Source organism: Caretta caretta, chromosome 6, assembly GCF_965140235.1.
Source record: "Caretta caretta isolate rCarCar2 chromosome 6, rCarCar1.hap1, whole genome shotgun sequence".
Classification (NCBI taxonomy): Eukaryota; Metazoa; Chordata; order Testudines; family Cheloniidae; genus Caretta; species Caretta caretta.
Genome location: NC_134211.1, coordinates 86,310,805 through 86,322,978, shown reverse-complemented (window position 1 = coordinate 86,322,978; position 12,174 = coordinate 86,310,805). Strand labels below are relative to the sequence as shown.

At 43.8% G+C, this 12,174-nt stretch overlaps 1 protein-coding gene and 1 long non-coding RNA gene across 10 annotated transcripts in view; one reads left to right on the top strand and one right to left on the bottom strand.

Moving 5' to 3' along the window:
* SLC25A21 (solute carrier family 25 member 21) overlaps positions 1–12,174 on the top strand; it is a 397,333-nt gene that overhangs the window by 273,807 nt on the left and 111,352 nt on the right. The gene's annotated exons all lie outside the window — the stretch shown is intronic.
* The window catches only part of LOC142072558 (uncharacterized), a 33,591-nt gene continuing 25,898 nt past the window's right edge, over positions 4,482–12,174 (bottom strand). The window contains exon 2 of the long non-coding RNA XR_012668997.1: positions 4,482–7,808. This is a non-coding gene — a long non-coding RNA (uncharacterized LOC142072558). The remainder of the gene's footprint in view (positions 7,809–12,174) is intronic.

Below are 12,174 nucleotides of genomic sequence, written 5' to 3'. Positions count from 1 at the left end.
GCACCCATTGGCAGATTAGCCAGTGGGCCAACAGGGCCCATGCCAGGGGGTCACCGGAAAAATGGGTGCGCCCTGACCCGCTCCACCCACCCAGCACTCTTGTTGGGGAGCGGGGTCGGGGCGCAAGGGCTTGCCCCACTCTGCCCGCCTACCCCTCGTTCCTGCTGGGGAATGGGGGATGCCCACACACCCCGATCCCACTCCCTGGCAGGAGCACTGGAGGTTGGGGACGGGGAGGGGCTGCAGGCAGAAGGGGTGGGGAGGGGCTTCCACTTGGTCTGGCCCAGGGCCACACAACCCCCTAATTTGCCTCTGATGGCACCAACTCTCAGAGCCCAGGTCAGTTGACTCAGGCTCATGGGGCTTGGGCTATGGATCTAAAAAATAGCAGTGTAGATGTTTGGGCTCAGGCTGGAACCGAGGCTCTAAAATCTGTGAGGTGGGAGGGTCTCAGAACCCGGGCTTCAGCCTGCGTGGGAATGTGTCTTCTATTTTTAGCTCCACACCTTGAGCTCCATGAGTCTAAGTCAATTGACCAGGGCTCTGAGACTTGGTGCTGCATGTGTTTCTTTGCTGTGTGGGCATACCTTTGGAGGCCTAATTTAGAATACATATTTTCACTGTAATTCTATTTCATTTCCTTGCAAACTTCATAGATAAACAGGCAGTTGTTGCATAATAATTGTCAGTATCTTGACAGACCATATTCTTGTCTTAAATGAATGTGATATAAGATTATGTACTTTTGGATTTAGACACTGAATTATACACAGGCTAAATTAAATATATTAATTTATAGTATGTTTTGCTTTTATGTATATTTATTTTCAATATATTTTCTATATTGACACCTTATAACACTTGTATGCTGAATGAGTAGAGTAGAGTTATATGGTAGTGGTGAATTTAATTGCACTTTCTGTTAAAAATAATAAAGTAATGCAAAAGAATTGCACTGACATTTTAATATGCTGTCACTTTAAGATACCACATGAAGTGTGAACAGAGCACAGGCACTTTAAACAGGTGTGTCTAATTGTTAGTTTGTTTCTTAAGAATAGCCATCATGTAATGTTTGATGAAACATGTAGATCCGGGGAAGGTGTTTGGATACCGCAACATGCTAACTAGGTTTTCCTTTGCCTGCTGGTAAAAACAAATTGGGCTGTGTAATTGATTTTTTTGTAAGTAAGGCTTTTATGTTTGCTTTGAATTCAGACTCCATCTTTTTCTTGTTATATTTTGTCCCTTAGGAGGATTTGCACCATGGGCTTCTAGGGAAAAAAAGAATTTAGTATATACATTTATATAGTGAATAACACATTTCTATTACTTTCAGATTTTGCCAGTCTATTACTGCAAAAGTAATCTGGTAAATGGTGAAAGAAAGTCACATCAGATTCATTAAAAATGTGTGATACTACTCTGAAACCTGTTTTAATTAAATCTTCCAAATTCTAATACATTTGGGAGGGTTCCAGAATGTCTTGTTTGTATGGGATTTGAAAAAGCCTCTTAAAGGAAATAGATCCATCCAGGGGAAAAGGTCTATTGGACAAACAGTATTTATAAAGAAAGCACTGGCAGGAAAGCAAACATCAAAACATGTACAGTTCTTTCAAATGCTTTGTGGATTTATTACTAATATCTCAAAAAAAGCTTCCACATCACCTACATTAAAACAAAAAAGCATTATGAAAGTGGGTAGTGAAAATTAGAAAACCTTAACCCTATTGCATCAAAATGAGTAAGGAACATGTTTTACCTGTTGGTCCGTGTGTTCAGTTAACAAGGTTTGATTATAAAACACTTAGTTTGTCTCTGTGCCAAAAGGGGAAAAATATGTAACATGTTCTTCAAAGTTACATGCTCAAGATTTAGTGAACACTTCAAGATTAAATGTTTCATTAATTTCTTAAATACATTTCGGCTGACTGCAGAAAATTATGGAAGTCAATGTATTAGTTAAGCCGTAGTTAAGGTAAAGGAATTCTGATCAATTTGCTAAGAATTGCCTCCAGCTTGTTTTGGTTTCTGCCCTTTTGTTAAACAGAATCTGACTGTAGTTTGCTCTATTTGTCCTTCTTCCCGATGGTCACTGAAATAAATTGTGATTGGCCCACGATCAGTCATGTGCTGCTTGACTACCGATCATATGTTTGTTGCTTGATAGGTAGTAAAAATTAAGGGAGGATAGATGGTCTCATACTTAAGGCACTGGTGTGGGACTGAAGAGACCTAGATTCACTTTCCACTTCTGTTACAGATTTGCTAGGTGACCTTGGACAAATAACATATCCTCTCAGTTCCCCATCTATAAAATAGAAATAATATTACTTCGTTTCTCCCGTCTTTTGCATACTTTGATTCTTCTGTTTGAATTTAATTTCTGACATGGAAAATATTTACTTAAATTTCCTTACTACAAAGAAGTTACAAAAGGAAACTCCTCCCACAATAAGTAGAGGGAGACTGCCCTGCTGCTGTTACATGAACCAGTTTTGTGGTGAGTCCTAGGTGTCAGGAGGAATGGTGTTCATGCTTTTGCACCCTGATCTAGAAAATTTGACCAGAATCCTGAGGTTAGTACCTCTGTACTTGTAAAAAGTGCCTCCCCAACCCTTCAGCACTATGCTGGGGCCTTGGTTCAGTCACTGATGGCGTTCAATCACTTTTTTGTCAATGCCCAGCATGCTGCTGGTAGGGAAGAGTAAAGAGGATGTTGTGCTGATGGCAGTATGGCAACATCTTTCAGATGAGACTTAAAAACCCACGTCGTGGCTACATGTGGTCAGTAAAGAGACAAAGATCATTGCTCTGGTCACATATTAATTTGAGTAACATTCTATTCTGTGTTCCTATATTCTGCCTGGAATTTCAGCTGTATAAGCTATTGGTCACACTTTGAAATAAGGTTAAATTGTTATAGAATCCAGCAGGTCAATCAGTTTTTTTTATCATGGTTTATAATCAGCTATAATAATGGCTTATAATCAGTTATACCGCCTTTGAGCGATGTGTCTTTAACCCTCTATAACACATACTACTGTGGTCTGTAATACGGTTATAACTGTTAATTATTTGTTAGCCCTTTATAAATTATTAATGAATGTAACCTTAATATAAAGTCTGACCACGTCATTTGTCTTTCCTTCCTGTCCTAAACTTTTATGTAATGCTGCTGTGCACTGTTAAATGGCTATTTTGCAAAGCATTTTTGGAGTCTTTGGGATAAAAGATACTTAGACGGTCCAAGATCAGCATTGCAGAATAGACGCAGCTCACAAGAGATTTTGGTAAATGTTCTTTCCTGTGGTTTGCATGTACTATGCTGCTAGTGACTCAGATAAAAATATCAATGTTTTGAGTCACTCTTCCTCGTACAGCTAGCAAAACTTAACTCAAGCCAAAGGAATAAGTAGTTTAAACAAAGACCAACCAAGTTATAGGCAAGACTCCTACATGAGCTGGCTAATGTTCTAAGATCCTTTCCTTTTGAGATGAGACCAGTCTAAATGTATTATCAGGGTAACCAGACCTGTTAGATAAGTCAGTCCTAAACACAGCTTCCCTTTCCCCCTAGCCAAGTTGAGGGAGGAATAATTTTCACCCACACCAGTCTACAGAAGTTCGGTGTTCAGACACCCACTGGACCCTGCTAGTTTCTTGATTGAAAGGCAAATCCAATCGTCCCAGAGTCCCTGAAAGCAGTATTTGGCTTTTTCAACCATAAGTAGAAGCCTGAACATATCCCTGCAGTCACACAACTGACAGGAGTGTTCTCACAAAGAAGAAATTTGGATGGGATCATTCTGGCATCCTCCTGCTGCCCAAAGTTTCTCCTACTAACCCCCCCAAAATCCCATGCACACATTACAGGTGCTGTGTAAATGTAAGATTGCTATTAAATACTCAGAAGCTGAACTGGAGTGGAACCCAATGTACATGATAGCTAATGCCCCATCATAAAAGTTGACCCAATAGCATCCTTTTAGCTCCTTTTAATTCTCCCAGCTTGCTTAAATCCAAGCAGTTAACATTGTTATTATCTTTTGGGTGACTATAAATCGAAATCCTGATTGTTATATCACTGCTGTTCTATTTTAACATCCTCTGCTCTGGGCTGCCCGTAAGCCAAGACTTTCAGCTAGTGGAAAATGTAGCAGCATGTTTGCTCTTGCCCCTTTGAACCTGGTCTTTATTCTTATGTGATGGGTGCTGTCACAGGTTCAGGGTAACTGCACGTGTATTCCCCCTCCAGGGTCCCTCAAGGGAACTCATTTAAGGTTTCAGGCTTCTAGTTTTCACCTCTCTTGGACAGAGACCCACATATCTCTTCCTCCTGACTGGGGTTTTAAGGGCACAGCCCCCTGCCATCCACTGTGGTAGCCCCAGAAAACCAGTCTGCCTGAAGGCAGCCCCTGTACATTGCTTTCTTTCAGAGGACAATGACAGGGTTTTTACCAGTGACCAAACAGCTCTTCCAGGCAAGCACATTTATTTAGAAGGCAAAAGCATTACAGAGTCAACAAATTAAAAAAACAAAGTTTAAGCCCTATACGAAACATACCAGAAATCACCAGTTTTCCACATGGAGAATCAGACAGGCCAGTGTCCCTTCCAAACTTTCAGCAAGGGTTGGGACCTCCCATTGCACAGAGATTTGTTTTTCAAAATGAAGGCCACGAGTCAGTGAAAGCTCATTCTTTTATACCAAAAGCACTTTCATTGTTTCCTAGTCTCTGGAAAGCCCAGCTTGAACCAGTATATGCAAACCACCCCCGGGTGGAACTTCTCTGAAGTTGTTTAATCTTAGTGACTCACTTTAATCAGCCCCCAGTGATTTTAGTTCCTGGAGGAATTGTGGTGACCCTTCCCCATGCAGTAGAACACAGTCATACGTAAACCATTCATGAATTTAATACAATGGTTGCAATATCTGTCATTGGGGCTATTTTGGCTTCACCAGAATTGAACAAGGGACCTCCAGAGGTAAGTCTAAGGCCATGTCTACATGACAAACTTCAGTCGACACACATTACGTTGTCTTGCAGCCACCAAAGTTTACATATTGCTCAGGTGCAGGCATATCTGTCTGCGAGCGTCACTGCTGCAAGTATTCACCAGAAGTACTTGCATCAATGTAGACTGCATTGAACCATGAATAGGTATCCCACTGTGCCATGCGTCACTGTCCAGTGCAATACTTTTGGGACACTTTCACAGTATTTTGTGGGATCATAATGATTTGCCTAGGGATTTCTAAGAGCTAGGCGTCAATTTCCCTGGATGCATCCCATTATACATTCCACATCCCATAATTTTCACACATTTTTTTGAAATCTCACAAACCCACAAGATGCTTTTTGGTCTCTGACATCTCTGACAAAAGCATGGAGCCCACAGAGCTCAGCACTATTCTCATGAACATTGCAAATACAAGACATGTGATTCTCCTATAATTGCACATCTTCAGGAAGTTCCACAACAGCTGGGATCACAATGAGGAAAATGAAATATATCTACTGGGAGAGTTTGTTGATGGACATATGGAGAAAAATATTCCAGGGTGCTGGGGGCATTCACAGAGCAGCTTCAGACAGTGAAGCGCCACTTGAAAAATAAGCAGTGACTGGAGGGAATGCATCGTAATGGAGGTGTGGGACAACAAGCAAGGGCTACAGAAATTTTGACTGTGAAAAGCCATATTCCTGGATCTGTGTGCCAAGCTTGCTCCAGCCCTCCTGCACAGAGTCACCAATGTGAGAGCTGCACTGACAATTGAGAATAGTGTGTGGTGATCATGCTTTGGAAGCTGGCAATGGGGGATTGCTACCAGTCAGTGGAAATCATTTTGGGAAATCAATGGTGGAGGCTGTTGTCATGCAAGTATGTAGGGCTGTTAATCGTCCCCTGCTACGCAGAACTATGATTTTTGACAATGTGCAAGAAATAATGATGGATTTGCAACAATGGGTTCCCAAACTGCAGTGGGGCAATAGATAGTATGCATATCCCTGTTTTGATACCAGCCCACCATGCTACTGAGTACATCACAGAAAGGGATAGTTTTCCATTGTTATGGAAGCACTTGTTGATCACCAGGGATGCTTCACTGATATCAATGTGGGTTGGTCAGGGAAGGTGCATGATGCTCGCGTCTTTGAGAACGCAGGTCTGTCCAGAAAACTGCATGCAGGGATGTTCTTTCCCAAGCAGTGAAAGGTTCAACTACCACATCCCAACAGCTACAGCTACAAGGTTTGTACTTCATAATATATGTGCGGCAAAGAGGGAAAAGCTGCCCCCACTGAGGAGGAGTGAGGTGGAGTAGCTGTCTGCTGACTCTGAACAGCCAGATAACAGGGCTATTACAAGAGCGAATATGGAGCTATGTTTTTGATGGAGACATTAAAGTTTTATTTTCCTAGTCAGCCACAGTAGTGTTCTGTCTTGAGATAATGTCTCTCTCGAGCAGGGGGTTGGACTAGATGACCTTCTGGGGTCCCTTCCAACCCTGATATTCTATGATTCTATGATTGTGTAATTTACATTATGTATTTTGTTTTGCTGCTGGTATCTATTCCATTGTGCCTGCTGCAAATTATAAATACTGCTGGATCTGGGGCATTGCCTACTGCTGTGAATTGTGTGGTGCTGGCTGTACATTATATATATGGCTGGGTGTTTTTCCAAGGCCATGCATTCTGTGGTGCTTCGTGGGCATTTATAAGTACTATTCGATTTCTTGATGTCCGATGTGCATTCTGTAACATTTGTTGTGAACGAATCAAGATACTTTGCTTCTCCAAAAACAGAAGTTGATTGAGTACAAAGAGCAAAATCACAATGCCGACAAACACATATAAAACTTCTACTATAACTTAACAGGGTTCCTATTAAAAAGGAAGTAAGCATTTATATCCATTCATGTAAATAAAAAGGTAGTTTTCCGTCATTTGTTGTGGCTACTCATACACTAATGTGTGGTTTTCACAGGTCAGCATATGTAAAGCTGTGGTTTTTCCTGGCTGTCTCCCAGAATGGAGCAGTAGGGGAAGTATGTGGTCTATGATCCCATATGGTATTTGGGGACAGGGGAGATAAGGAGCAGCGACCATGGAGTTCTACAGTGAGTGCAAGGGCTGAGTCCAGGATGTTTGGATCTGTAGGTCATCCATCTGTAGGGTCTTCAGCATTTGAGGTTGCTGCCTGAGGAAATTCAGTGGGTACATCTACACTGTTCTGTGGGACCTGCACTTTTGCATGCAGTGTTTCCAAGCTGCTTGAGTGTCCACACTCATTGTAACCTGGATTTATAGCCGCTGCACCTGAGTCTCACAACGATGCCAACATGTCAATACTGCACTACACAGACCTTCTGACTCAGGTCTGTGGGTTGAGCTGTGTCCACACTGCAAAATGATAGGGCTTGGATCTGAGTCTCAGTGGGACTCGGGTTCAGACCCACTGCCCCCAGGTGGGTCCTAGGACTTAGGTTCTGAGTGCTGCTGACCCAAGTCAGACAGATTTGTGTGTGGACGATAGGGGGTTGAGCTCAAATATGAGTATGAACCCCAGTTTACAATGCAGTGTAGACATTTCCCACTCCTTCTCCTGATGGGATTCCCAGGCCTTCCTGTTTTTCCTCCATGCTCTCGCTTATATTGGCTCTCCAAGCTCTTTGTTCACAGGGCAATGGAGCACTTGCTTGTAGGATCTCTTTCCTTGTCCTCTTCCTTCTCCTCATCAGGGTCAGATGTTCTGTGGGTGTGGAAGGGTCACCCCTCAAGACACCATGCCAAAGGCTGTTGATAAATGCACCATTAGATTTACAGTCACAGTGTAAAGGGAAAGATAAGTTTCAAAACTCCCTTCCTTTATTTCCTTAAATACTTTTTAATAAGAAATGTTTATGGCACTTCAGCTTTGGAGTGTCTCAGCACAGCACCGCTCTCCAGCTCGACCCATAATGAGGGTGGCCAGGCAGAGAGAAGGGAGCATGGATTTTCTGTTGCATAAAGCTGTAAAATTCTGTCCTCTATTCCATGAGTAAAAGTACAGGGCTATGGCAGTGAATGATGGCAATGTTATTCACAGGCAATGGTGAGTTTGGCTGATATTTTATTCCTGAGGGTCACAAAGGCATGAAGAACCCGGCTGCTACTCGTGTCCCAAAGCTGCCCAGCCCACATGCTCCTAGCCTCTTTGCTAATCACACAGGAAAGTGTCCTATTGTGCAAGTAGAAATAAGGACACCATCCCTGGAAACCTTTGGGAGAGGATGCAGAGTATCTCCACAAACGTTTCATTGAGATGTTTCAGGAAGATAAGAGAGGCATTCCTGTCCACATACACAGATGCTCCACGTACTCCCTCACCTACCTAGCCCAGCAAGGGTATGAAAAACAGATGCCAACTCTACCTCTGTTTGTTCCACTTCTACCTGAGCGCAGGACACAAAATTGATATGGAGCATGTAATCAGACTGCCATAATAATGCTCACAAATGTATTTTGAATTTACTTTCTAACTTTTTATTTTCTCACAATATATGAGAAAAGCAATGAAAAGTCAATATGTTTATCTTGGAGGATGGACCAAGCACCAACTTTAAATGGTTGAGGTAAGGGGGAAGAGAGAGGAAGTAAAAGCAAATAAAACATTGTACAGTGGAGTAGCATCTTACACGGGGGTTAGGTTCTAAAGTCAGCGAGTAAGGCGAAAATCGCATATAGTCAAAATTGCCCTTGAAAATCCCTTAAATAGCCCATAAAGTACAGTATACTGTACATGGTTTTGTGTATACAACCCTGTACAGTAATATGTATAAATGTATAATGTATACAGTAATGTACAGTATATAATAAAGAGTACATATGCAAAATATAATTTTACAGTACTGTATTTTTAATTACAGGGGGTAATTACAGGGGGTCGTCAGGACTTGATGTCGATCCAGGAGACGGAGGTGACGGAGAGCTTGGGTGATGGAGAGCGAGTCATAGACGAAGTGGTTGGCTCTGGTTCAGCTCAAGAAGTTGATTGTGTAGGCTCATCTGCTGCTGGTTGTTTTTCCGTGAAAAACATGGTGATCGGCAGCTGTCACTGTTGTCTCTTGAGCTGCTCAAACATTTCTTGATATGGTCTCAAATCGTCCATAATACTACGTGTGATTTTGAGGCTTCATTCCATAGAGGGATCGTATTCAGAAATTAAATCATTGAAGTGTTTCAGGGCAATTGAAGTGTTTCAGCAAATTTATGAAGATTCCAACTTGTTGGCTCTTCCTGTTCGTTGTCATCATCTTCGCCTTCTGTAGACAATTTTATCAGTTCCTCTAACTCTTTGTTATTCAATGTTTCTCTATGGCCCTCAATTAATTCTTCAATTTCTTCCTCAAGGATGTTGACGAAGCCATCACCACCCACTTGCCTGGCCCCCTGAACAATGCGTTTCACTTCTTTGTCAATGGTCGGGAAACCCTTAAAATCATTCACACATTCTTTCCATAGGTTTCGTCAACATGCATTGACTGTTTCAGGTTTGATTGCATCCATTGCCAGTTTAATATAAGTGATGCAATCAGCAATGTTGAAGGACTTCCAACACTCCATCACATTAAGATTGCGATCAGCATCCATAGTGCTACGTATCCATGAGAACGTAAGCCTTGTGTACGTGGCCTTGAAAGAGCGAATCACGCCTTGGTCGAGAGGTTGGAGGATGGAGGTGGTATTGGGGGGAGAAAGACGACTTCAATGTCATTATGCACAAACCAGAGTGCCACAGGGTGGCCAGGAGCATTGTCTATGATCAGCAACGCTTTAAAGTCAAGTCCTTTCTCTTCGAGGTACTGCTTGACCTCCAGAATGAAACTCTTGTGGAACCAATCCAGAAATAATGCTGCTGTCACCCAAGCCTTTTTATTTGATTGCCAGAACACAGGCAGGAGACTTTTGTTCTTGCCTTTTAGGGCACGGGGATTTGCAGCCCTGTAGAGCAAGCCCTGCTTTATTAAATGCCCAGCCGCATTGCCACAAAACAACACAGTCCCACGGTCTTTAGATGCTTTGAAGCCAGGTGCTTGTCTTTCTGATTTCTAAGTGTAAGTGCGGTTGGGCATTTTTTTTCCAGAAGAGCCCAGTCTCGTCAGCATTAAAAACTTGTGCCCTTTTCTGCTGTGATTTTCTTTAATTGTTCGGGGTAGGCTTTTGCTGCCTCTTCATTGCAAATTCAGCTTCACCAGTACTCTGCACGTTTTTGAGGTTGAAACAGTTCCTAAAACTGTTAAGCCAGCCTTGGCTGGCTTTGAATTCCTTCTCATCAGAAGGCTGTCCCTCTTCGGCGGGAGGTTTGAACAGCGCGTAGAGGCTAAGAGCCTTTTCTCGCAATGTGTTGCCATCGATAAGCACACATTTACAGTTCATGTCTTCCAGCCATAAGTTTAATGCCTTTTCAGTCTTCACTAAAGTCTTATCACGCACCTAGTTCATCACCTTAGCAGTTATTGGAGCACTTGATGCCACGGCTTAACAAATTTCTATCTCTCAAATCTTGATGGCACGGATGCTAAATTCATTGAAGCCATATTTGTGTGCCATGTTGGAGACCAACATACTGTCTCTCAGTAAGTCCAACACAGCCAGTTTTTCCTCCAGCGTTGGAACAGATCGCTGTTTCTTTGGTTGAGCACCAGATGAAGTAGTTGGCTTGCGTTAAGGGGTCATGTTGTATGAAAAATACATACAGTATCTTTAAACACTAGAATCACACTCAGCGCGGTGAGATGCTCACACTATGAGAAGCACACGGGAACTGAAACTGACTGAGGGAACAGCAGATTCACATCTCCCATCTCACGCTCACTCTGGGGCATATGCACATTGAGTGGAATGGTGGGCGGAATCACCAGCACGATTTACAAGTATCTTGATATTTTTCTTTTCTTTTTTTTTTTTTGCCGAGCACGTATAGTTGAATTTGCGTAAGTTAAATGTGCGTATGATGCGACTCACCTTGTAAGGAGAAATGCATGCTCACACTTACCCAAGCTCCCTTCCCCTTAATCAGCAGGATCATCTGTGCTCACCTGGTGGAACTGGCTAGACTTCTGCTGACTTTCAAATAGGTCTTGGTTCATTGCAGGGTTTGAGTCTCTCACCGGATCTCCCATCTCCTCCTCTTCCTCCTTTTCGCTGTTCAAGGCCAAAGTCTCTGTCTGGGCCCCTCCGAGATATCCATGGTGGTCTGCAGAGTGCTGCTGGAGTCACTGCCTAGTATGCCATGTAGCTCATAAAAGCGGCAGGTCTGTGGGGCAGCACCAGATTTCTTGTTGCTGTCCCTTGCCTAGTGGTATACCTGGCGAAGTTCCTTCACAGTCACATGACACTGCTGCTCGTTTGTACACCTTTGCCAGCATCCCTGTACAATCTGCCCATGGATGTTCATGTTTCTATGGCTGTTCCATAGCTGTGCTTGCACAGCCTCTTCTCCCCACATGCCCACGAAATCCAACACTTCTTGTCTGCTCCAAGCAGAAGCACACGTAGTATCTCTGTGTGCACAGAGGGTTGCCAGGCGTCCAGTTTTTGACTGGAATGCCTGGTTGAAAAGTGACCCAGGTGGCTCTGGTCAGCACCACTGAACAGGCTGCTAAAAATTCAGGCAGTGGTGCAGCGGGGCTAAGGCAGGCTCCCTGCCTGCCCTGGCTCCACACAACTCCTGGAAGCGGCTGGCATGTCCGGCTCCTAGGCGCAGGGGCTGCCACAGGGGATCCATGTGCTGTCCCCAACCTGATTGCTGGCTCTGCAGCTCCCATTGGCCAGGAACCGTGGCCAATGGGAGCCGCAGGGGTGGCACCTGCGAGTGCAGGCAACATGCAAAGCCCCCAGCCCCTCTGCCTAGGAGCCGGACATGCCAGCTGCTTCCGGGAGCCATCTGAGGTAAGTGCTGCCCATCCGGAGCCCGCACTCTGAACCACCTCCCACACCCCAACCCCCTGCCCCAGGTCAGAACCCCCTCCCGCACCCTACCTTTCTCCCAGAGCCCATACCCCTCACCCTCTCCCTCACCCCAATGCCCTACCCCATCCCTCAGCCTCTCCTAAACCCAAACTCCCTCCCAGAGCCTGCACCTCACACGCCCTACTGCACCCCAAACCCCTCATCCCCA